At 43.0% G+C, this 26,537-nt stretch overlaps 1 protein-coding gene across 1 annotated transcript in view; it reads left to right on the forward strand.

Moving 5' to 3' along the window:
• LOC144753489 (zona pellucida sperm-binding protein 2-like) overlaps nt 1-26,537 on the forward strand; it is a 274,324-nt gene that overhangs the window by 175,103 nt on the left and 72,684 nt on the right. The window lies entirely within an intron of this gene.

The raw sequence follows: 26,537 nt of genomic DNA on the forward strand, positions 1-26,537 counted from the left end.
TAGGTCGAAAAAGAAGATATGGGAAAAATATTTGCGAGGTTGTAGAGCAGAAAAAAAACTAGATGAACCAGTAATTGTAAGCAAAAAGAAAAGTATAGTATTGAAGAGGTTGTTGGATTTCAGTTTGAAAACAGTTCTGGTGTCAACTGCTATGCTAATGTAGTGGTTAATGTTTTTCTTCTTCAAACTTTACAACAACAGATTTTTGAAAATCGGGATCAAAGATTTTGACTGAATTCTGTCTTCGAGAAATGTAGCAGTGATCAAACAAAAATAGAAAGTGTTTCTGATATATTTATATGCTTGTTGTATTGCAAGATGAAGGTATAGATATTGAAAATCTTTTTGGCCTCTTATAAATGGCAACATGACTGACCATTGTCATTTTCAAGTAGTACTAAAATAGACAGATTTATATATTTAACGTTACCAGACTGCAAATCAGTGTTTTTTAATAATCTAGTTAGAAAAGCAAATCAAAACGTGGTCTGTACCCAATGTAACTCTCAAATGTTATCAACATTATTTATACAAAGATATGGACAGTATATAATTTTAATGCTCAAACGATGCAGACCTGATGGAACAAAATTGACAACTTTAATTAAAAATGTTGTGGCTTCTCAGTTATCAATTTCAGGAAGAATTTTTGTAACTGTAGCAATTATTTTCCATGATGGTTCTTCTACAACATCAGGATATTACACAGCTTATTTAAAATGTGCGAAAGGCTGGACTCATTGTAATGATACTCAATTGACTTTTAAACAACGTTTGCCTTTTGACTTACCAAATTCTTATCTAGTGTTTTTACAACCCAAATTTTAGGGAAAACAATTTAGGAAGATTAGTGCTGTAAAAAAAGGTTAATCTGCTGTTGAGAATTACTTTGTAAGTGAGGGATCAAGATACAAAAAACTTGTTGTTGTTATAGAGGTAGTGTAAGTGTACCACATAGTGAGTGATATGAGTATTACAGGAAATGTTGATCATGAGTGAGGCCGAGGTGTTTTAGATTTGTTGTTGTTGTTGGAGATGTTGGTGACATGTAGAGGTTTCTTTTAATGGTATACAACTCCTTGGTAAAGGATGAGCAGAGTGTGATCGGCATACCAGATGATGTTGTTTTGATAGCATGATATTTGTTTAAGGTTCTATGTTCATGATAAATAGCATAGGGTGGAGGTATAACCATAGTTAGATGGTCTAAAAGATGTGGGTGCTTTTGTTTCAGAAGGTCGGGAAATGGACGCTTAAGAGTACTATTTAGTAACTTCCAAACTAAGGATTTCACAGATACTATTTGGTCATCGGGAATAGTATCTCAAACAAAAATGACTATTTCGGGTGAATGTTATTAGCATATGTTTGGACATTACTTTATTTAGAGTGTATACGAAAGAAGTAGTAATGTTTTGTTACTTTGTGATTGTTGTTGACATTCTTACGTACGTAAGAAATTACTGTTCGTAAAAGACATTTAAGATATGTTTTTTTGCTAATTACATTGTTAATGAAAATGTTGAATGGGTTTTTTAAACACAATCTTTTTGATTGTGGTTTTTTTGCCCGCTGTCATATGATGAGTAGTATTGAACTCACTGTTAATGAAATTCAATATATTCTGAGAACAGCAAAATAAAACATAACCTATTGTACAAATTGTATTTTGTATTGTAAAATATATATTATAACTCAATTGTTCTCTTCCACAGATATAATATTTATAAGTTAAGTACGGCAAACAGAAAATACTTTTACTTCACTCTTCTTTTTTCTTTCCTATTTAATCTCTTACTGCTTTACCTTTCCTCATCTTACTCCTCTTCACTCCTACTTACTCCCCTTCATTCACCTTTACACTCTTTCTCTCACGATAAGTACTCTTCCTTCACCCATCTTGTCCAACTCCCTCTTTCCCGTGTCTGTCCCTCACTTGTCTTTTCTATCTTCCTCCATCACTATCCTTGTCTTGCTGTATCAGTCCGTGTCTTCTCACTTCCCCTTACACTCTTTCCTTCTCATCATCCCTCAGTGACCTTCACTCACTTCACTTCTTTCACTTCGTCACTCCTCTTTCTTCCATCCGTCTCTAAGTCTGTTCCTCTGTGTCAGTCACTATAACTGATTTACTCCCTCACAGTCCGTCACTCTCCCTCTGTTTCTCTTTAACTGTTTCCCTCTCCACCAGTCTTCCTTTTCTTTTCCCTTTCCATAAATCTTTCTCTCACTTACTTTTTTGTTTCTCTTAATATGCTTTTTTCCATCACTCTCCTACCCTCACCTTTATATCCTTCCCTCACTGTCACTGCCTTTCATTCAATCTGAGTCCTCTTCCTCCACTTCATGTTCTCTTCTCTCTGCATCACTCTCATTCTATTTCTACTGCACCATTCCCTCACTCTCCCTCATACTTTCACTCACTCCATCAGTCGATCCCCTGCCCTTATTCCCCATACCTCCATCCCTTTTGTTAACTCTCATTCCTTTAGTCTCACTCCTTTCACTCCATTTCTCTTACTCTTCCTCTCTCTGTGTAACCACTTCATTTCCTGTCAGTCACTCGCTCTTTCATTTTATTTCGCACTCTCCCTCACCCTTTCTTTCCCTTTGTTTTTTTCACTTCTACTTACGTATTAAATATATATTATAACTTAATTTTTTCTTGTCTTTTACAGATACTATATCTATATAAAAATATTCTATTAAGTTGCCATTATTTATAAGCGAAGTATGACAAACAGAAAATACTTTTACTTCATTCTTACTTCTTTCTCTTTCCCATTCTTTAATCTTACTCCTTTTTTTTTTTGCAGAGTTTTATATAGCGCGAACTAGAACCGAATCAGTTATCAGAGCGCTTTACATAGCACCAGTTACGTTACATGAGGACGGACACACATTCATTTTAGGCACGGGGAGATTAAGTGATTTGCCCAGAATCACAGGAGTTTTTTGGCGTCGTTACCGAGACTCGAACAGAGTTCCCCAGGTCGAGCGCCTTAGCTGTTAGGCCAACCCCTCTCCCTTCTACTCATCTTAGTTTCCTTTTCTCATTCTCATCACTGCCCTTCATTCACTTTTACAGTCTTTCTGTCACTATCAGTACTCCCTTTTCACCCTCACTCACCTTGTCCAACTCCCTCTTTCCCCGTCTGTCTCACTTGTCTTTCCTATCTTCCTCCATCACTATCCTTGTGTTGCTGTATTGCTTAGTCTCTTCTCACTCACCCCTTACTCTCTTTCTATAACATCATCCCTCAATCACCTTCACTCACTCCACTTCTCTCACTCCCTCACTCTTTCGCTCAGTTTCCTTCCTTTATTCCCTCCCTCACTCTCTTTTCCTCCATCTGTGTCTAAATATATCTGTCTCAGGCACTATAACTGATTTATTCCTTCACACTCCCTCACTCTCTTTTTGTTTGTCTTTCACTGTCTCCCTCTCACTTCACCAATTTTCTCTTTCTATAAAAATGCTTCTTTTCAATCAGTCCCTTTCCCTCAATCTTATATCCCTTCCCTCACTGTCACCGCCCTTAATTTAATCTGAGCCCTCTTCCCCCACTTCATGTTCTCCTCACTTTGCATCAGGCCTATTCCCTTTCTTTTCCTTCTATTCCCTCACTCACCCTCATTCTTTCACATACTCCATCCGACAAAACCCTTCCCTTATTCCCCTTTCACTCAGTCTAACCACTTCACTCTGTCAGTTACTTGTTCTCCCTCTTTCTCTCTCACCCTTCTTTTCTTTCCCTTTCTGTTTCTTTCACTTCTACTTTCTTTTGTATTGTGAATTATATATTATAACAATTTTTTCTTGTCTTCCACAGATGCTATATTTATAATAAAAAGTAATAATAACTTATTTATAAGGCCAGTATGACAAACAAAAGATATCTTTTCATCACTCTATTTCTCTCTAATTCCCTTTCTTCACTCTCTTACTCACCTTCCTTTTATTCATCTTACTCTCCTTTCCTCATTATCTTCCTCTTCATTCACCTTTACACTCCTTTTCTCACTATTAGTACTCTTCCTTCATCCTCACTCACCTTGTCCAACTTTGTCTTTTCCCTCTCTGTCCTTCACTTCTTCTCTTTCCTATCTTCCTCCATCAGTACCCTTGTCTTGCTGTATTGCTCAGCCTCTTCTCACTTTCCCCTTACTCTTTTTCCTTCATATCATCCCTCACTCTTTCACTCACTCTACTTCTCTCACTCCCTACTACTTTCTTTCACTCACTCAATCCGTCAGTCCTTTTCCCTTACTCCTCTTTCCTCATTCACTTTTGCTAACTCCCATTCCTTTAGTCCCACACTCCCCTTCACTCCATTTCTCTCTCCCTCTCTCCCTCTCTCTCTCTCCCTCTCAGTCTAACCGCCTTACTCCCTCTCAGTTACTTGCTTGCCCTCTCTTTCACTCTCACACTTTCTCTCTTCTCTCCCTCACCTTTCCTGACTGTTTCTTTTACTCCTACTTTATCCCTCAGTCCCCTTTCCTCTCTGTTAATCTCCTTCCTTCTCTCATTCCCTTCCTTCACCCTCATACACCTTCCCTAAGTGTCACTGTCTTTCACTCACCGTCACTACCCTTCCCCACTCCACTTTCTCCTGTCTGTATTTTTCACCCTTTCACTTTCCCGTTCCCTTTTCCTCACTCCCCCTTGCTCTTTCTCTCACCATTCTTTACTCCCCTTTTCTCATCCTCGTACCCCTTCTCTCACCATCACTCCACTTCTCTTACCTTTACTCCCTTTACCCTGGTCTACTTCTCCCTCTTCGTCTTACTCCCCTTCCCTGTGTACGTCCCCTGCTTCCCTTTCCTCACTCCCCCTCCCTCACTTGCCTTTCCTTACTGCCATTCCCTTACTCTTTCACTCACCTTACTTCATTCCCCTACCCTTAGTCCCCTTGTTTCAGTCACTTTGACTCCCCTTTCCTCAGTCATTCTCTTAGTCCCTTCCTCCCCTTCACTCAGTCATTTCAAGTCATTCATTTATACACTACACATTCATTCAAAAAAAGACTGATACAGTGTATAAGAAATACAGTTCTTGGAAAAGTGAAGTTAGTTCTGAAACTTTTTTTGTTTTTATATATTCTTTTTTGAAAGTTTTATATTTCTTTTGTTTTTTGTTCAAGAACAGGAAATGAAACTGTTCAACGGGAACCAGGTAAATTACATTTTTAAAAAATGATCTCCTCTCGGAGCATTGGTGCTGCACAATTTTAATTTTGATTAAGTGGAGGCTCTGCTCCCCGTAGCAGAGTATCTCATTGCACATATTGCACCTCATGTTCACTCTGCTCAGGAACGGGCGTATATCCAATGCTGAGGTAGATGGTGAGGCATAAGGTGCTCCTGTTGATATGCTGGGCACAGCAGATGGTAGTTGAGACGCGAGGGCTCTGGTTAAAGCCTGTGCGTACTGTGCAGGGTGCACATTCCTCACGTGCCTTATCATAGTATAAATTGAGAAGGAATACTTTTGAGGGTTTCCCCTAGAGAGGACAGATCCACAAATGGTGCATGTCACCTTTGGGGCATTTACTTTTTTCTGCCCCTGTGGATATATAAAAAATAGCCAAATGAATTGTTTGGTCTTCTTTGCAGGTGCCTGATGTTCCTGGACGGGAAGCGCCCACAGCATCGGAGTCAAAACCTCGCGGTGCCATCGCAGCGCGATTTTTACATCGCATCTTCGTTCACATCGCATGCAATGACGGCGCGATGTCATTAACATCGCATGCACCTACAACGCATGCGATGTTAGACATGACAGTGCGATGCGATGTCGGAAAACATGGTGGAAAACATGACACATTGCCAACTGTCAGAAAATGATGCGATGCGAATGTTGAAATTCATAAATCACAGCGCGATGCAAAACATGACACATTGCCGATGCGAATGGTGAAAAACATGACAAATTGGCAAATGTGTCAAAATGTTTCAGAAATCACAGCGCGAATGGTGAAAAACATGACAAATTGGCAAATGTGTCAGAAAATGTTTCATAAATCACAGCGCGATGCAAAACATGACACATTGCCAACTGTCACAAAATGTGTAATAAATGACAGTGCAATGCAAATGTTGAAAAACATGACAAATTGCCAAATGTGTCAACAAAATGGAGCAAAAGAACATTAATATGGGCGGAGCTACAAGGAACATTATTATGGGTGGTTGCTGGGGAAGGGTGGATGTGTGGCATACTGCATGGATGGATGGATGAGTGAATGGATGGGTGATGGTGGATGTTGCAGAATGGATGGGTGATGGTGGCTGAATGTATGGCTGGGTGGTTGCTAGGGGATGGGTGGTTTTATGACTGGCTGGATGCGTGCATGATGGATGGATGGAAGGATATTGGTGGATGGATGGATGAATGGAAGGATATTGGTGGATGAATGGATGGATGGGTGGCATTTAACATGGGCGGAGCTACAAGGAACATTATTAGGGGTGGTTGCTAGGGGATGGGTGGCATACTGCATGGATGGATGAGTGAATGGATGGGTGATGGTGGATGTTGCAGAATGGATGGGTGATGATGTCTGAATGTATGGCTGGGTGTGGCTGGATGCGTGCATGATGGATGGATGGGTGGAAGGATATTGGTGGATGAATGGATGGATAAATGGAAGGATATTGGTGGATGAATGGATGGATGGATGGATGGATGGGTGGCATTAATATGGGCGGAGCTACAAGGAACATTATTAGGGGTGGTTGCTAGGGGATGGGTGGATGTGTGGCATACTGCATGGATGGATGAGTGAATGGATGGGTGATGGTGGATGTTGCAGAATGGATGGGTGATGGTGGCTGAATGTATGGCTGGGTGGTTGCTAGGGGATGGGTGGGTTTGAGTGGCTGGATGCGTGCATGAAGGATGGATGGATGGAAGGATATTGGTGGATGAATGGATGGATGAATGAAAGGATATTGGTAGATGAATGGATGGGTGGCATTTAACATGGGCGGAGCTACACGGAACATTATTAGGGGTGGTTGCTAGGGGATGGGTGGATGTGTGGCATACTGCATGGATGGATAGGTGAATGGATGGGTGATGGTGGATGTTGCAGAATGGGTGGGTGATGGTGGCTGAATGTGTGGCTGGATGCGTGCATGAAGGATGGATGGATGGGTGGAAGGATATTGGTGGATGAATGGATGGATGAATGAATGGAAGGATATTGGTGGATGAATGGATGGATGGGTGGCATTAATATGGGCAGAGCTACAAGGGACATTATTAGGGGTGGTTGCTAGGGGATGGGTGGATGTGTGGCATACTGCATGGATGGATGAGTGAGTGAATGGATGGGTGATGGTGGGTGCTGCAGAATGGATGGGTGATGGTGGCTGAATGTATGGCTGGGTGGTTGCTAGGCGATGGGTGGATGGGTGGGTTTATGAGTGGCTGGATGCGTGCATGAAGGATGGATGGATGAATGGAAGGATATTGGTGGATGGATGAATGGAAGGATATTGGTGGATGAAGGGATGGATGGGTGGGGGCTCACATGCCGTTTCACAATGTAACTCGGGTAATCCAAAGTCCTTTTGTATTGCAACTGGTACTTTTGTAAAGCGCCTTGACACCTTCAGGTAATGTTCGCGCTATATAAATCCGCATATCTCAGCTGCACGGAGGCGCCCTGCCCTTTCTGAGCAGTTTCCATTATGAATCACGCCGCCCTCTGGAGTGTAGGCAGAGTGCTTGGCGACTAGCGGCCGATGGGTGGGGCACGTGCTGCCTCCCAGTCGGTCACGCACCGGCGAGCAGGAGGCGTGCCCAGTGGTGGGAAGTGAAGCTCAGCCCTGGCTAGGGAAACATTGGGCATTAAGGCACACAAAAACGAGGGAAACATAGGGCAGATGGGCACACAAAAACGAGTGAAACAGCGCAGAGGGGCACGAAAAACGTTTGAAACATAGGGCTGAGGTGCACAAAAAACGAGGGAAACATTGGGAATTAAGGCACACAAAACCGAGGTGAACATAGGGCAGATGGGCACACAAAAACGAGTGAAACATAGCGCAGAGGGGCACGAAAAACGCGTGAAACATAGGGCTGAGGTGCACAAAAAACGATGGAAACATTGGGCATTAAGGCACACAAAACCGAGGTGAACATGGGGCAGATGGGCACACAAAAACGAGTGAAACATAGCGCAGAGGGGCACGATTATATGATTATATGATACAACACAAAAATTGGAAAGGGCCCTAAATAATCGGATGAAATTTTGGGCAAATGAGAGCTCCATGCTTTAGATGTAAGAATCAAGCTATCCTGGCTGATGAGGGCTGAAAGCCTGAAACCACTCCTAGGATGCTTGTTTCTTTTTTATGTTGCTGATGTTTTTTTATGCATTTTAATCAGAAACACAAAAAAAAGCACTTGTAAATTTCTTGTTTTTTTTGTGGATTAGGCGAGGCTTGAACCTTAGTTCCCAGCACCAAAGTCGGCAGCGCTATGTGTGTGGCCGCATCCTCTCCCGTAGTGCGGGGCCTGCATTTTGCATGTATTTCACATATTCCCCTGCTCTACACCCCGCCAAAATCCAAATCAGCCTCCAGATGTACTTTTATTTATGCAAAGCAGTTAATCTCCCTTAAAAAGGTTGCCTTCCCTGTACAATGTAAACAGCAGCATGAATTACCCCCATGTCACCGGAACAATGTTACAAGCAGAGATTACGCAATATCTGCCATTTAAAATTAGTCGGTCTAAGAGTTGAATTGAAGACTGCCGAATGCGCTGGGGTACAAGCAGGTTCACGCGGCAAATAAAAAAAAATGCGTTGTTTTGCCCTGCGACGTGATGTTCTGCGGGGTGATGTTCGGGCCAATGGGAAGCAATGCAGTCGCGTTGCAAAAGTCGGCGATGTCTTTCTTCACGATGTAATGGACGGGGCGATGTGACAGACGCGATGTTACAGCGCGCGATCAGTGTGGCCGCGATGTAACGTCCTACATCCTTCCTGGACATCTGATTCAGAAGAGGAATCCATTCTTCCTGCTATCTTTTGAAATCTGTGGAACAGTCCTTGAAGAAAGCTGGAAAGGTCCTTCTCCCAAGAGAGTGAAACAGATAGTGAGGGAAGTGGGTGGGGTTTTTGAAGATTCTGGAACAGTAACTACTATAAACCAATCAAAAGTGTTGTTTTCGAGTCACATGACTTGACGTGCGTGCACGCGTGCTCGCACATGTGCGCGCACAGTGCACGAACGTCACTTCAATATGGCGTTTTGTCCGATTTTCGAAAAAGTTTCAAAACGTAAAAAGAAGGCAGGGAAGAGACTCCCTGGCCCCCTAGACTTTCTCAGGGGGTCCCTGAAGGATCCCAAAGAGCAAAAAACCATTTAAAAAAAAAAAGAAAATCACGAGGTGCGCGCACGTTGCGCGCACCCTCGAGGCGGAAGTCTCTCAAAAACAATAGTGGAGAACGTGAAAAGGAGGCAGGGTATAGACTCCCTGACCCCCTAGGCTTTCTCAGGGGGTCCCTGAAGGATCCCAAAGGGCACAACATTTTTTTTTTTAAATAAACAATTTACGGGTGCGCGCACGGTGAAATAAATCACAAAAAAAAAGTAAACACATTTGAGTGTTTATTGTTTATTGAAGATGTAGACTATACTGTTCAACTTTAACCAAATCATATAAATTAGCTGTGCCATTGCATATTACTGGATACAGTCAATCCATTATAATATACAAAGGCAGTTTGTGAAAATAAATATATAAAAATATAAAAATTAATACAGTAATGAGCATGTTAAAACTTTTGAAATTCATTGAAAAACCATATGTTTCAGACCAGATATAGTTAGGAATTAGCATTTAAAAAACCTTAGAAATTCACTGAAAAAAACAGGTTTCACACACGTTATAGTTAGCTGGACATTTCACTCATACAAAACCTTTGAAATTCCATGGTTCTAGTTGGTTGTCGTTTATTCCTCCCTCACTTTTTCATCCATTTTTCTCTCCCTGTGTCCCTCTCACTCACTCTAACTGCCTCACTCCTTCCCAGTTCCTTGCTCTCCCTCTCTCACTCCGTCTCTCACTCCCTTACGCTTGAACTCCTTTCCTCTTTCTATCACTCCTCCTCTCTTCCTCACTCACTTTCCCTCTCTTAATTTTCTTCCTTCTCCCTCATTCATCTTCCCTCACACTCCTTCCCTAACTGTCACTGCCCTTCACTCACCATCACTCCCTTTCCCCCTCTGCACTTCGTCCTATGTGCATTTCTCACCCCTTCACTTTCCTGCTCCCTTTTCCTCACTCCCCCTCGCTCTCCTTCTCACTCCATTCCTTACTCCCCTTTTCTAACTCCCTCCATCCCCTCATTCCACTTCTCTCCCTCACTCCGCATCTCTCACTTTCCCTTACCCCATGTTCTCATCCTCATACCCCTTCCCTCACCGTCACTCCACTTCTCTTACCTTCACAACCTTTACCCTGCTCTACTTCTCCCTCTCCTACTTCCCTGTCTCCGTCCCCTGCTCCCCTTCTCTCTCCCACTCCCTCACTTTCCTTTCCTAACTGCGCTTCCCTTACTCTTTCGCTCCCCTTACCTTACTCCCCTACTTAGTCCCCTTGTTTCAGTCACTCTTTGACTCCCCTTTCCTCATTCACCATACTACCCTTTCCTCACTCATTCAATCAATCCTTTCCTTCTTTTCACTCCGTCATTTGTCATTCATTTATACACTACACATTCATTTAAAAAAAGTAGGACAGTTTTTAAAAGATGTAGCTCTTCTTTGAGAAGTGAGATTAGTTCTGCCGAACTTTTTTTGCTTTTTTGTTTTGTTTTTTTAGTTTTTAAACAACTGTATTTTGGTTTAAAAAAAAGAGTAAACATGTAACAAAATATTGTTCAACTGGAACAAAAATAATAAACGAAAAAAAATTAACTACGGCGGCATACGTGCTGTGAGATACGAATATCTATCAAGTCCACACTCTGCTCACCATAGCATATAATTTCCTTGCAAACATTGCAACAAATATGTACTTTCGCAAAATTAGGATGGATATCCAGCACTCTTGTGGTGGGTAATTGTGCTGCTGAAGAGGTGGAAGGCACAGCAGGTGGAAGTTCCCTGGCCAGGGCTCTAGTTGCTGCACGTGCATAATTATGCGGATGCACGTTCTTCAGATGCCTTATCGTATAAATACTAAAAGAGTATTTCTTGTTGGGATTTCCTCTTGATATTACAGTCCCACAGATGGTACACGTTACTTTTGGAGCATTTACTTTTTTCTCCGCCTCCGGAAAAGTAAAAAACTGCCAAATGAAGGAGTCCTTCTGCTTCCTCAAATGTTGGTCCTCTCCCGCCACAACAGTATCTGAGTCAGATGAGCTCTCATTTTGCTGTGTTGCCATTATCAAATACCTGTAGCAAAGTAGAGGTCCTTCTCTCTGGAAATAAAAACCGATAGTGAGAGAAGTGGGTAGAGTTGTTGAAGATTCTAGAACAGAAACTACTATTAACCAATCAAGTGTTTTCATGTCACATGACTTTACGTGCGCGCACGGGTGCGCACACGTTGCACGTCACATAAAAATGGCGTTTTGCCAGATTATCAAATTCAAAAATATGAAAAGGAGGCAGGAAAGAGACTCCCTGACCCCCTAGGCCTTCTCAGGGGGTCCCTGAAGGACCCCAAAGGGCAAAAAAAGATTTAAATTTTTTTTTAAGAGGTGCGCCCACGTTGGAAAAAAATCACAAAAAAAGAAAAAAACAATTTTGTGTTTATTGTTGAATAAAGATGTAGACTATACTGTTCAACTTTAACCAAATCATAAAAATTAGCTGTACCATTGCATTTTACTGAAACTGAGAAATCTATTATAATATACAAAGGCAGTTTTGGAAAAATATATAAAAAATATAAAAATTGATACAGAAATCAGCATGTTAAAAACCTTGGAAATTCACTGAAAAAACCATGTTTCAGATCTGATATAGTTAGAAATGAGTATTTAAAAATCCTTGCAAAATCACTGAAAAAAACATAGGTTTAACATACGTTAGTTAGGAATTAGCTTTGAAAAAACCTTTGAAATTCACTGAAAAAACCATAAGTTTGACACACGTTAGTTAGAAATTAACATTAAAAAAACCTTAGAAATTCACTGAAACCATAGGTTTGACACATGTTATAGTTACAAATTAGCATTTAAAAAACCTTTGAAATTCACTGAAAAAAACCATTGGTTTCACACACGTTAGTTAGGAATTAGCTTTGAAAAAACCTTTGAAATTCACTGAAAAAAACATAGGTTTAACACACGTTATAGTTAGGAATTGGCATTTAAAAACATTAGAAATTCACTGAAAAAAACATAGGTTTCACACCAGTTATAGTTAGCTGGACAGTTTACTCCTACAAAACCATTGAAATTGTACTCACTATAACTCGCGTGCCCGCAATCCACTGCTGATGTCACATTACATCACTCATAGGGAGTGTGTGGTGGCCAGGTTGTGTGCACGCATAAAGGCATTAAATCTCCTAGCGCTCCCAACGGAATGGCTTCCGGACACATCTGCGCCTATTTTATGCATGATGAGATCCCCAAGGATGATCGGTTCCATAGACAGTGTGAGCAAAAATTCAATCTGTGCAATCAGTTGAGTTAGCTTATCCTTGGAGGCCGGCCTGTGGGTGTTGTAATATACATTGATTAAGAGAAGGGATAGGGGACCCTCGCCCGTATTCAGCCCTATCAGGATCCCAGACAGGAACATGTCAGTCATTCTTTATCTCAGTGAAATGGACTTTCAAGGCCTGTTTGATGTATATGGAGATGCCCCCTCAGGTCTTCCGAATATAGTGCCTTTGATTGCAGGTTTGAAGTATTCTGCGTAACCTATTGGAATGGACGTGGTTGACCACGTTTCTTGAGCGTAAAATAGATCGGCCCCTGCAAGGAGTGTGGTTGCCGAAGTACTTTGCAGAACCTTCGTCATCCCTGCGACATTCCAGGTCATTATGTTTAGTGATTGGATGTTGGCAGAAAAGGGCCTGGGCTGAGCAAAGCTGTTACCCGGGACGAGCCAGGCCTTTGTCGATCCGAACCCCACACTTGATGGGGCCTTTAGTTTTGTTGGCCAAGTTGGCCGTTACCCACCCCCAATTGGCTAAGTTTGGAGAGGGTGGGGAGCAAAAGGGGGTGGGGGTTTTCGATGTGGGGGACCTGTCTTCCCCCCTCCCCGGCCCATCAACCGTGCACTGAATGTTCAAGTTGGCTTGAGCAAGGGAGACCTCCCCTCATCGGATCCCCTTGAATATGCTGACCATTGGGGGGTTCTTTGTGGGGGCCTAGAGGATATATGGATACTTTCCTGTTCCAACCTTTGCACTTCGATTCCCCATTCGGCAAATTGTTCTTTTTCCATGAGGACTCTGTCAGTGGTGTCTGTAGTGGCCCAGGTTACAACGGTTTGTCCTTTCCCTGAGTGTGAAGTCAGGCATGCAAATTGGACGCATGGCCCCCCTCCCGGGCCACTAATAGCCCTGGGTACCATAGGGGGGTACCCAATCCCCCTACGGTCCCGCCGGCTTCCCGCATCCTGCGGGAGCTGGCATTGCTTTTCCACACTGGGAGCAGCTAACATGCTGCTCCCCCTGTGGAAAAGCAATCTGCTTTGCTAATTGGAAGAGAGCAGGTTTCCCTGCTCTTTTCCAAATAGCAAACTACAGTGACCCGGGGGTGGGCACCCCAGGACACTGGAGGAGCAGACTGAGGCGTGGATGTCCCCAGGGCCCTAGAGGGCTCCAGGAGGGGGGCCATGTGGCCCCTTTCTAAACCCCAGGGGGTGGTGGTCCCCAGGGCTGTGGGGTCCATCACGGATCCCCCCAATTAACATATTTAGAGTCTCAGGGAGGTGATGGTCCCTGGGGCGTGTGGGGAGGTTCAAGCCCCCCACAGTTTTTTTTTTTATTTAAATAAATAATAAGACCCGGGGGTGGCGGTCCCCGGGGGGGCATCGTCCCCCCATGTTAATTACATTGAGCCCCAGGGGATGGTGGTCCCCGGGGCTTGGGGGGTCCTTAGAGGCCCCCCAAACATTATACTATTAAGCCCCAGAGGGTGGCGGTCCCGGGGGCAGTGTGAGGGGGGGATTGGGCCCCCACACTTTTTTCATCATGCCCCCTGGATTTGGCCCCCCTGGGGGCTAATTAGACTTGAAGGGCGGAAGCCTGCGCTTCATTTTTTTTTTGATTGGCAGGATCCGCTCATCCTGCACAGATTTTGCCTTTAAAAAAAATGTAATAAATAAAAAATAAATAAATTGGGCCTTGGGGGTCCTTGTTGGACCCCCCTGAACAGGCCTAGGGGGTCAGGGTGCTTCTACCCTGCCCCAGTTTCGCGTTTGCATGTTTTGTTCTGCTTTCTTGTGCCTCGGTTCTACCGAGGCAAAAGATGGCTGCCAACAATTCCTGGTTTGGAGTGTTGACAGCCAATTAGAATACAGCTCGTGCACGGCAGGGTGCGCGGATCCTGTGTACTTTTAAATGTCATTATCTCAGGAACTACTGAACGGATTTACACCATTTAAGCAAAAGGCACAAGTCTGAACCACGGACTACCTCTTTGCCATATTTGGTGTAATTTCGTTAAGCAGTTCGGGCTGTAGCCGCGATGAACCGTTCCTACAGAAAATTGCGTGGGGAAAACATGTTTTAGGACCCCCTTTTTTCTCTGCCCCCACTTGACGGATCACCCCCAAACTTTACAGATGGAAAATTTCACGAAGATTCGTCGACCGGTGCCAAAGTTATTCCTAATAGAATGTTGCGGATTTCCTATGAAAAGTAGGTCCCAACTATAACTATCTACTGACGACCACCAGCAGACAATGTGTGTGTGTGTGTGTGTGTATATATATATTCACTGAAAAAACCATAGGTTATAGACCATATATAGTTAGGAATTAGCATTTACAAAACCTTGAAAATTCACTGAAAAAACCATAGGTTATACACCATATATAGTTAGGAATTAGCATTTAAAAAACCTTATTTTACTCACACAAAACCAATGAAATTCCATATATAGTTAGTTGTACTAACTATATATCGCGCACCCGCAATCCACTGCTGATCATGTCACATATTACATCATTCATGACATGGTCAGTTACATCACTGATGACATCACTGATGACATCTCAAATGACATCACTGATGACATCACTGATGACATCTCAAATGACATCACTGATGACATCACTGATGACATCTCAAATGACATCACTGATGACATCACTGATGTCATCTCAAATGACATCACTAATGACATCACTGATGACATCACTGATGACATCACTGATGACATCTCAAATGACATCTCAAATGACATCACTGATATCTCATTTGACATTACTGATCACATCACTGATGACATCATTCATGTGATATCATGATGAACCTCTTCAGACTCTTATATAACCTTAGATACATTCAGTGTAAACATACACTCACAGACTGTCACTCATCCATGGAGTTACTCACACACCTAGTCAGTCATGCAAAGAATCAATCACACCTCCATTTCCTCAACTATACAGTTATACACACCTTACTTATTCAAACATATAATAAAACATATTTACTCACTTATACAATCGTGGAAACAAGTTCACAATGATCCATACAGCCACTCACACATTCACTGGCTCTTATGCACAGTTATTTATATATGTCAACTCTCACATGTACTGTGTTTTACATATGTACTTACTTTGACATGTAGCACTGAGATATCCATTCACTCACCAATACACTCATGCACACAGTCAACCGCCCATACAGCTGTTTCCACATGCACTTTTGAACCCATACATCTAGTGAATAAATTGCTCACACATCTATGCACAGAGTCATACACCTCCCAGCCACCCACACACACACTCAGTCTCCCATACAAATGCTTGGGCAACCAATCAATAACCCATATAGTTACTCATATAGCTACTGATCAACACATGCAGCAGTTTACAGAACAACAGACATAATGATGCACAAATTAGGACAATTTAGTCACTAACCCATGCACTCAGTGATGTCATCAGTGATGTCATTTGAGATGTCATCAGTGATGTCATCAGTGATGTAACTGACCATGTCATGAATGATGTAATATGTGACATGATCAGCAGTGGATTGCGGGTGCGCGATATATAGTTAGTACAACTAACTATATATGGAATTTCATTGGTTTTGTGTGAGTAAAATAAGGTTTTTTAAATGCTAATTCCTAACTATATATGGTGTATAACCTATGGTTTTTTCAGTGAATTTTCAAGGTTTTGTAAATGCTAATTCCTAACTATATATGGTCTATAACCTATGGTTTTTTCAGTGAATTTCATTGGTTTTTTAAAAGCTAATATCTATAGCTGTAAAAATTCTTCTTTAAATATAAAAATATATTTTATATGTTTATTAATAATTTTTTTTAATTTTTTTTGTTTCGCTCCCGGGCCGCGAACCGGGAAGCTTTCCGTTAGCTCAAATAGATGCCGCGACCCGGTCCGCGAACCAGTAAGAAATCAACATAGTGACGGTATCGCGTTGCCGCGTAATGCGTCTTATGACGTATCGCGTTAGCGCACCCGGAAGTGCCCCGGGGCGCGGACCGAGGCGCGAAGCGCAGCGACCCGGAAGCGATCCGCGGCGCGCCTCGAAAGCGCGACGTATCGCGTTGCCGCGTAATGCGTCTTGTGACGTACTGCGTTAGCGCACCCGGAAGTGCCCCGGGGCGCGGACCGAGGCGCGAAACGCAGCTCCCGCGTTGCCGCGTAATGCGTCTTGTGACGTACTGCGTTAGCGCACCCGGAAGTGCCCCGGGGCGCGGACCGAGGCGCGAAACGCAGCTCCCGCGTTGCCGCGTAATGCGTCTTATGACGTACCGCGTTAGCGCACCCGGAAGTGCCCCGGGGCGCGGACCGAGGCGTGAAGCGCAGCGACCCGGAAGCTATCCGGGGCGCGGACCGCAGCGCGTAACGTAAGCATAACAGGTCATGTGACTTGTTAATAACACTTTTCATTGGTTCATTTCACTTTTGGTTTCATAATAATGGAAGGCTAGGTCAGGTGACCTAAAAATAACACTTTTCATTGGTTGAGAACTTTTGCTTTTCCCAAATGATGAAAACCCCTCCTTCTTTCCTCACTCTGACTTTCATCTTGGTGAGAGAAAGACCCTTTTGCTTCATAGAGACATGGCTTCCATTGTTGCTTCAGGTAGTGTTCCCCCACCACCACCCCCACCTCCTCATGGGAAGAAAGGACCACCTGCTCAACCAATGTTTGAGGAAGATCAAGAAGAGGAGGAAGAGGAAGAAGAGCCTCAGTTTTTGCCAGAGGAGCCCAGGAGGTACAACAGAAAGGAAAATTACATCTGGCAATTTTTTACATTTCCAGCTGGGCAAAAAAAAGTTAACGCAAGATATGTGTTTTGCCGTATTTGCAAAGATCGACTGTCAAGGGGCACTGACAAGAAGTACAGCTTCGGCAATTACACGATGCACAGGCATATGAGTAGGTGGCACCCAAATAATTATAGTGCTGCCCAGCTTCGCGATGAACAAGAAAATCCCCTGGCAATGGTGAGAAGATCTGCTGTGAAAGAAATATCGGGACCAGAGGCGAGGGAGGTGATCCCGAATATTCAAATAGACATGGGGGAAGTAAGGCAAGTGTGCGTGTGGTGCGGCCAAACACTTTGCCACGGAGAAAGAAGCATTATTCTTATAATGAGAGCTATAAGAAATCATGATTGCCCGAAACGCCCCAAAAAATAAATTCTTCTTTTTTTCGTTGCTCCTGTTGAGCCCTTCTCAATGAATCATTTTTGTTTCCCCCCTCCCCCCCAAAATAACAAAAAAATTACAAAATGTTCAGAAAAAACAAAAAAAATGTTCAGAAAAATAATACAAAAAATTTAAAACAACAAAACCCCCAAAAAAGTTCTTTTCAGAACTACCTCCTCATTATAAAAAAAATTGGTAGAATTTTTGAAACTCTGCCAATCTCTATTTCTTATAGTTCGCTTTCAGTTCGCACTCCGGTACGCGAACCAGGAGCGAACCAAAAAAAAAATAAAGAAAATAAAAAATAATCAACAAAACCAACAATCAATTAACATACAGTATTTGAAAAGTCTATCATTCATTTTTCATTGTAGTACGCTGCCCAGAACGCTTTCCGGTTCGCGGACCGGGCGCTAACCACGAAAAAAAACAAACATTTTTTTTATTTTTTTTTGCCCCGCGGAGCCCTTTTAAAGCCTCCACATTAAACCTAGGGGGTCAGGGAGGATCTACTATGCCCCCTTATGGTTATTTCCACCTTTGTTTTGTCCTCCTCTTGTCTCTCAATCCTCCCGAGAGACAAGATGGCGGCCGCTCCGGACTGTTTAGAATGTTGACAGACACCGGAGAGCCAATCAGCTTCGCTACGCGAAGTTCCGTTACGCGAAAAGTACGCGAACCGGGGCGCTGCCCGGTCCGCTGTTACAGATGTATATCTTTTTTTAAACGTTAATTTCTCAAAATCCACTGGAGAACATATATTGAGACCTACAAAAGGCACATCGGGCTACCAGTCCCTACAATTTTGCCAAGTTTCATACAAATCCATTCAGCCGTTCGGGCTAAAAGTGAGGCTAACCGCCCTATGGAAAACTCAATGTTAAAAACACGTTTTGGGACCCCCCTTTTTTCTCGGCCCCCCCTTGACGAACACCCCCCAAATTTTCAAGGGCTGCTCAGAAACAAAATGTTCCATTTTCCAGAAAATTTCAGCCAATTCCGTCCACAAACGCCAAAGTTATTAGACAAAGAATTTTCAGAAAACCCATAGGGAAAAAAATCCTAACTATATATACCTACTGGCGACCGCCAGTAGGTAATATATATATATATATATATATGTGTTCATTTTAAGCAATCAACCAATTTATCTGCCTGTGATGTAATGACTCAGGATGTAAAATTGTTGTGTACAGGTAAAATACCTTCTGGTCCACAGGCTTTGCAATTAATATGGATTATCCCCTCTTGCATTAGAATAATGACCAGGGGCAAAGACTAAAGCTGCATTTCCAAAGAACCGTTACATCACATAATTAAGTCTACTTTCATGTGCATTATGATGGTTCCCCCTAGGATCCATCAAATTCTTGAACAACCTGCCTGATCAACTTTCCTTGTGCATGTTGTTAGAATATTGGAATATTGGGAGCTCCATTGAAAATAATGGAGTGCTCCCTGCATCTAATGACCAATAGATGCCTTGATCTCCAACATTCCAGAGTTCACAGCAGTTGCTGTGAATAATGGTCTCATGGAGCCTGAGGTGATTTCAATACCTTTGGACCCCGTGAGGTCTGTTTTATTTGTTGGAACATTCTGTCCGCTAGAGGTGGAATGTTCTAATTGCCATATAGCCCTCTGCAACTGGGCTATACTGATAAAGTCCTGCTCACTTGTTAAAAGCCCTCGCCTTCAGCTCAGGGCTTTTAAAGGTGGAGCGGGCCTATAATGGCTGGTATAGCCCACTATGGTTTGCTTTAAGGCTATAATAGATGCCATCCTTGGCTAATTTTTCCATTTTGCCTCAAACTTTCTTAACAGGATTCTGAAGAAGAAAAACTAAATAAAACTTTGTTTACACCTAGACATCTGCCTACTTTGTTTTTCATAGACCGTTCAACTCCCTTTTGAAACATTGTATCCATGTCCCCTCTTGGCAGAGCAATTAGTCCTTGAATAACCAGACTAAGTTAAATCTTTAAATACTACAATTGTATCTGAAACAGAGTTGTTTCTGAACCTAATCTGATAAGTTTTCCCAGCAAGGAATGAATCTAGTTTGACGCTACCTCCAATTGATGCTTCATGTTTTCTTTCTTTGAGCACTTATCACTGTATTCATGCGGAGTACCAGATCAGCTGATTAACCCCTTGCGTGCTTGTGATGGAACCGTTCCGTCACAAGTCTCGGGTGGGCTGTGCTGGTGACGGAACGGTTCCGTCACGGCCCGCTCGCCGCGCCTGGCCGGCGCGAATTCCGCGCCTGCACTGAGGGTTCTATTGGGTGGGCGGGGCCGTGACGGAACCGTTCCGTCACAAGCACAGCCCACCCGAGGCTCGTGACAGAGCGGTTCCGTCACGAGCACGGGAGCTCCGCGCGGCCCCCCTCCCCCTTAGCACTGCGGCGGAATAGCCGCCGCAGCTAAGGGGTTAAAGAGAACTATATGGAGTAATATGTGCCCAACAGTTAATCTTTGTGAAATAAAAATGGCACCACATTTATAGCCTGGCTGCAGAGCCCAATTCACAAAGTGTAAGAAAGGTCTATCCAACAACTTTATTAGCAAATAAGACCAAATATTGCAAGGCTTAATGGAAGTTGGTCCATATACTTTTGCGAGGTACCAAGCTAAATTCTGCAGTAAGTAAAGTCTCAATGGAGCATGTAATGGAGGAAATGGTAATTCTTATTTAAGTGGTAGTGTGTATATACAAGTGCTTTATACATCTTCAAAAACAACTTTACACAAAACATCCGATATAAATAATTGGTCTGATAATGAAGTTGACATTGAGGATCCATTGTCTTGAGAAATAGAATCCTTAGGAGGATTGCGCAGGACAGTTTAGCTGTCTTTCTCTTTAAAGCCATGAATGAGTTTTGGGCTAATTGATTAACACCATTATATCAAGCCTCACTTCTGAATGAACAAGTTCCCCAATTCTATAAGCAGGGCAGTAAAAGGGATCCAGCAAACTACCGACTGATAGCTTTACTAGAAATTGTGGCAAAAGTATATTCCTGAATTTTATTAAAACTAGTATGGGTTTTTATGAGGGGAGCTAGAGGAATGGGTTGAAAAAGATAAACCCCTTAGGTCAAAATGGCTCTCAACGGAGATGTTATCATTGATGAGTAGCATTGTCCTATATGATGTAGTGCACCTCAATGCTTTTTCGGTTACCCAGTTTGTCCTGTTTTGTTGACCACTCCTCTTCATTTGACTGGGCGGATCGAGGATTATTCTGGGGCAAACTAACAAATGGGGCATATCACAACTGTTAAGAGCATGTTTGTCCTCTATTCAAACTTGGTTGTGGATTAAGATTTGCCTTAAATATTTCTAACTGTATCCATATGGAACAGGAGCCTCACACTGCAAATGTCCCGGCCCCATTGCTGTTTATCCTTTAAAGGACTGATATGTTGAGACCCTGCCTGTGGGGAAGTAATTTTATCCTAGATTGGGGCCGCATAGAATGCAGATTTAGTGATCCTTTAAATCAGCCAACAATTTGCTTGCAATGGATGCTGGATGAATCAAATGGAACTTAGGCAATACTTTGTTTGTAAATACCAACAAAACTGACTGTCTTAAGAATATGTCCAAATAATTATGGAATATTGGTGTGGTTAAGATGGCTTATACCATAATATTTAGTTACTTGGTGGTATGGCTGTTGGACATGGGCAAATCAAATACTCGCCTAACGCGGATCAAGAATAAATCCAGCAACTTAATGTTCATACAGTATAGAGCAAGTACATCACTTTATAAACCGTCAGCAGAAGCCACTGTAAGAGTTATGAAAACAAAGTCTATCTAGCCAACTTCATCTGTTTTAGATAAATTGCAATGTATGGTATGCAGACTGATACTCTTAACTACCTTAGTACTCTTTCTTGTGATCTACATGGAATTTGGACTGTGTAGACCAGAGTAGGAGTCTAAATCTGCTTTTATTAAATATCATCTGGTAATACATGCCAAATCTGACTTTTAAGATGGTTTTCCAAGAGCTTTTCAATCCCCATAACCGGTGGTCGACCTACTTAAGAACGGCGAACAAAGGTCTAGAGTTTAAAAAGGATGTAGCGAGTGAATCTTTAAAGTCGCATCTTACACAGAATTACCGCATTTTAAAGCACCTGGAGGAAATCTGTCATTACTGTGTGGTCATCCCGAATCTTTTGCCTTTTGATGGGAGCCATATTTTTCCTGAATTTAGAACTCAATACCCTTTACCCCTGCTAGTCATTAGTGCCTGTGTTCCTCATTTCAACATGGTTAAATGGTATACTTGTATATTTAGCTTGCCTGAAAGTTCCTAGTATATAGTACAAAATGTACTCCGGGCTTGTACAGTAAATGCCACTAGTGAACTGCAGCACCTATTGTGCCATAGACTATGGTGAGTGTAAACATATACTATAATGGTAAGCCTGAAGCAGACTACAGCATTGCAAATAAACTGCAATTCGACCTGTCAAAATAAACCCTTGACGGGTCAAGACCTCACTTTTAAATATCTATTAACCAAAACCACCCCTATGTGTAGCCTTTGCAGCCCACAAGATTAATGGTTATTAAAAAATTGTATTCATTTATTAAGTTGGATTAAAAAAAAATATTGAAATGTAACTTTTAGACAGTTTTTCATTTCTGTCTGATGTTCCTGAAGGCTACTTTATATTGGCTCTCTAGCTTCTCGCGAGTCCGTAATTAGCCTTGAATTGGTGTTTAAATGCTTTCCAGGAGCTAACAGTAGGCTGACCTAAATGGGAAGAGATGACACCTCTGAATATGAAAGGGGGAAGAACAGGATGCTAAGGCAATTGTGTATCCACTGTTGCTGAAGGACTCTGCTTTTGTCCAACTAGGGATATGTCTTGAGGTGTGTTGGGTATAGTAACTGCTTCAAACTGGATTTTAGTGTTAGATGTAGAATGGCATTAGGATTTCAATAGTACCCTCCAAACCCTCAGAGCCTTAGTTGAACTTGGCCGAAGACTTTCGTTATTTAGAAAATGGTCACAGTGGGTAGTGTTGGCCCTGGGAAAGTTGACCCCAATGGTTAGGGCATGGCCGGGAGTCATTCCCACCAACTAGCTTGTGCCAAGCATAAATGTGAGTCCTCCAGCCACCACTTCAGAATACTACTAGACTTGAGGAAGATGAAAAGAAGGCTGAGCCTGCTGTTTCTGACCTCCGAGTAGCCCTGAAGGACTGGACCTGCTCCATGTACGCAGGACAAAAGTGGACATGGAGTCATTAGGCAGACTTACAACTTACCTGTCTGAGGAGGTCTGCAGCTCACCATTATTTAAAGGAGCCATGTAAGTCATGAACAAATTACATGTTGTGATAAAGATTTCTGGCCCAGCCTATTATCAATAGTCCCAATCGTTAGAAACTTGCAATGACTGCTTCACTTTGCAGATTGTGCAGTTCTAAACCAAATCCATTTTACCTTTTGCTGAGGCCCAAAATTTGTCAGAACATCATGCTGTTCTTAAGCAAATGGTTTTACAAACCTGAATATAAACCTGCATTAAAGTTTGCTTCAATACCAGTAACATAAAGGCACTTGCGCAGTTTGGTAAATGTTCAATATTGTACTTGATAGATTGAACATTTTTAAGTAACCTTATTTTAACCTATTTTGATACTACGGTAATGCAGCACTTGAAGCAGGAGTTGATATGGACCTAGTAGAAGTAGTAGTCACATTGCAGGTATTTTTTTTCTTCAATGTTTTTGAGTAGCTTATAATCACTTAGTTTTAATGTATGATGTTCATGTTAAGAACTAATGAGTCTGGCACTGCAATCTGCTAAGTCCCAATAAGTTTGGTATAAAAGAGCACTGGTTAAAGGCGGATTCCATGAGCTATTTAACTCATTTTGTTCATTTTAAGGGATTTTGTGCCCCATTTTACTGTTTGTGATTAGGTTTTAGTGACTTTTACAAGTAATCTGAAACAAAGATTCCTCCACATTCACTTATAACCATCTGCATGGCAAGTAAGCAATCTGCTGATTAAGGACCAAGCTATACAATGTAATCTGTGTGCAGTGATACTGCAAAGTTGACATAAAAATGGAATCAATTATAGCATTTATAAAGCACACTACTTATGAGGGTCTCAAGGCGCTGGGGGGTGGGGTGGGGGGGGGGGGGGGGGGGGAGTACTGCTACTACTCGAAGCCAGGTTTTGAGGAGTCTTTTGAAGGTCAGCAGGTTTGTCTGCGTAGGTTGGTGGGGAGGGTGTTCCAGATCTTGGCGGCGAGGTTGGAGAACGATCTGCCCCCGGCGGTCGCTCTTCGGATGCGGGGGACTGGGGCGAGGTCGGGGGAGCGGAGCTGGCTGGTGGGGGTGTAGAAGCGGTGTCGTCTGAGGTACACTGGTCCGGTGTTGTGGAGTGCCTTATGTGCATGGGTGAGGAGCTTGAAGGTTATCCTCTTGACGGGGAGCCAGTGCAGGTCTCAGAGGGGGAGGGTTGATGTGGCTACGGCGAGGGATGTCGAGGATCGGGCATGCAGAGGCGTTCTGGATGCATTGTAGCTGTTTCAGGAATTTGGCTGAGGCTCCTGCGTAAAGGGCGTTTCCGTAGTCCAACATGCTGCTGACGAGGGCCTGGGGGACCGTTCTTCTCGTTTCAGTGGGGATCCACTTGTAGATCTTGCCGAGCATGCGGAAGGTGTTGAAGCAGGAGGAGGAGACTGCGTTGACCTGCTTAGTCATGGAGAGGGTGGGGTTGAGAATGACCCCTAGGTTGCGTGTGTTGTCAGGTGTTGGAGCTGTTCCCAGTGCGGTCGGCCACCAGGCGTCGTCCCAGGCAGAGGGGGTGGCTCTGAGGATGATGACCTCAGACTTGTCTGAGTTCAGCTTCAGCCGGCTGTTCCTTATCCATTCGGCAACAGCCTTCATTTCTTCGTGGAGGTTGGTTTTGGTGGCGTAGGGGTTCCTGGTGAGGGAGAGGATCAGCTGGGTGTCATCGGCGTAAGAGATGAAGTTGAGGTCATGCAATCGGCGACGTGGGTGAGCAGTGCCATGTAGATGTTAAACAGAGTTGGGCTGAGGGATGAGCCCTGGGGAACGCCGCAGATCTTGGTGGCTTCGAAGCGGTTGGAGGCGGACGCTTTGTGTTCTGCCAGAGAGGAAGGAGGTGGTCCTGTCCCCCTTTATAGCCATGAACAACCATCTTGATGGGGATGTGTAAAATGTTTGAATCAGACCCAAACTGAGCCCTAGTTCTAATTCCTGGATGTGTCCTTCCCTTTGAAAACCTCAGCAGCCTAGGAGACCTATTTAAGTTTACCATCCCTCTGGTCTTCCAAGAGCCTAAAAACTAGGAGTTGCGGGCAAGGTATCAGTGAAACTGACTCGTATTCCATGGCTACCTAAACACTGCATCTTACATTGGAGTCACCATAAAAAGGGATCTTTCGAGGCACTGTATAGCTCTAGCAGTTCACAATGTTTGGCCTTAATAGTGCTTTTCAGGAGGAGGGCCTTTTGCGTATCACCAAATTGGGGTACTCTGCAACAGTGCACGAAGACAAATGGCTACAACTAAACTGTGCTTTAGACCTCATTCTGCAGGCCTCTGTCACCCATTCAAAAGTATTAACTATGGTCTAACCGTTGCAGAGGGCTTGGCATCATTACAATCGGGGGTGGGGGGGGGAGAGTGAGAAGAACCTCAAATTGCATAAGGAAAGGTAAAATGTGAGCATAGTCCAATAATAAACTCTTCTCACGCACAACTTTGACTGATAAAGGTAGAGCATTATTCGGAGGACAGCTGTCTTTTATTGCACAGCTCACACCTAATTGAGCACACCCTAGCCTGACCCTACACAACTAAGGTTTGGGCACGTGTGGAGATTGTCCATGCCAAACAGCTGTGCTAAAGAAATCCTTCACTATTCCTGTTATGTTAAACATTTATATATGTTCTTGCCATCCATCCTAATAGTCTTTCTGGAAATTGCCAACTCCGATTTCTGATGCTTGGAAATGCCCCATATATTCGGCGACTTTGCCAAGACAGGGCAAGAAGGATGTGCAACAGAGTAACCCTGTATTCTTAGTCGGTTTGGTTCTTCAGTTTGTGACAATCCTTAAGGCACGGCCTTGTGGCAGGCAACGAATCTGCAGCGAAACACCATCTACATTATCAAGCCCAAATACTGTGGCTGTAAATGGTATTAAGCCAGTGCAGTGTGAACTGTAAATGCAAGATAATCCAGGCACCAGCTTTTAATTCGGTATTCAGTTGCCAGATCTTAAATTGTTTTAAGGGTTAGAAATGTGAGTCATAATTTGCGCTTAAATAAAATTGAGTCCTATTGTTTTTCTGTGGTATTGTATTAGACATGGTAGTTTCTAAACTGGAGGATACCAGATCATATTTAGTATCCATAATTGCCTTGTCTTTACCTGGAATGAGTTCAGCAAGAAAGATTGTCATGAGTACCTCCCATATTCATTTCTTCATGTGGAACACGTTTGGTGCAGCGGCCACGGTGCCTGACTCCGGGCCACAGGGTTCACCGTTTCAATCCCTGGCTCCGGCGGCAGGTTAGCCCATCACTTTCAAGTTGCTTTCATTTCCTAATCTGGTGTTAATGTTTCAGCATAAATTGAAGGCTGTCTAGTTTTAGCAGGACA

The sequence above is a fragment of the Lissotriton helveticus genome, chromosome 5_1, assembly GCF_964261635.1.
Source record: "Lissotriton helveticus chromosome 5_1, aLisHel1.1, whole genome shotgun sequence".
Classification (NCBI taxonomy): domain Eukaryota; kingdom Metazoa; phylum Chordata; class Amphibia; order Caudata; family Salamandridae; genus Lissotriton; species Lissotriton helveticus.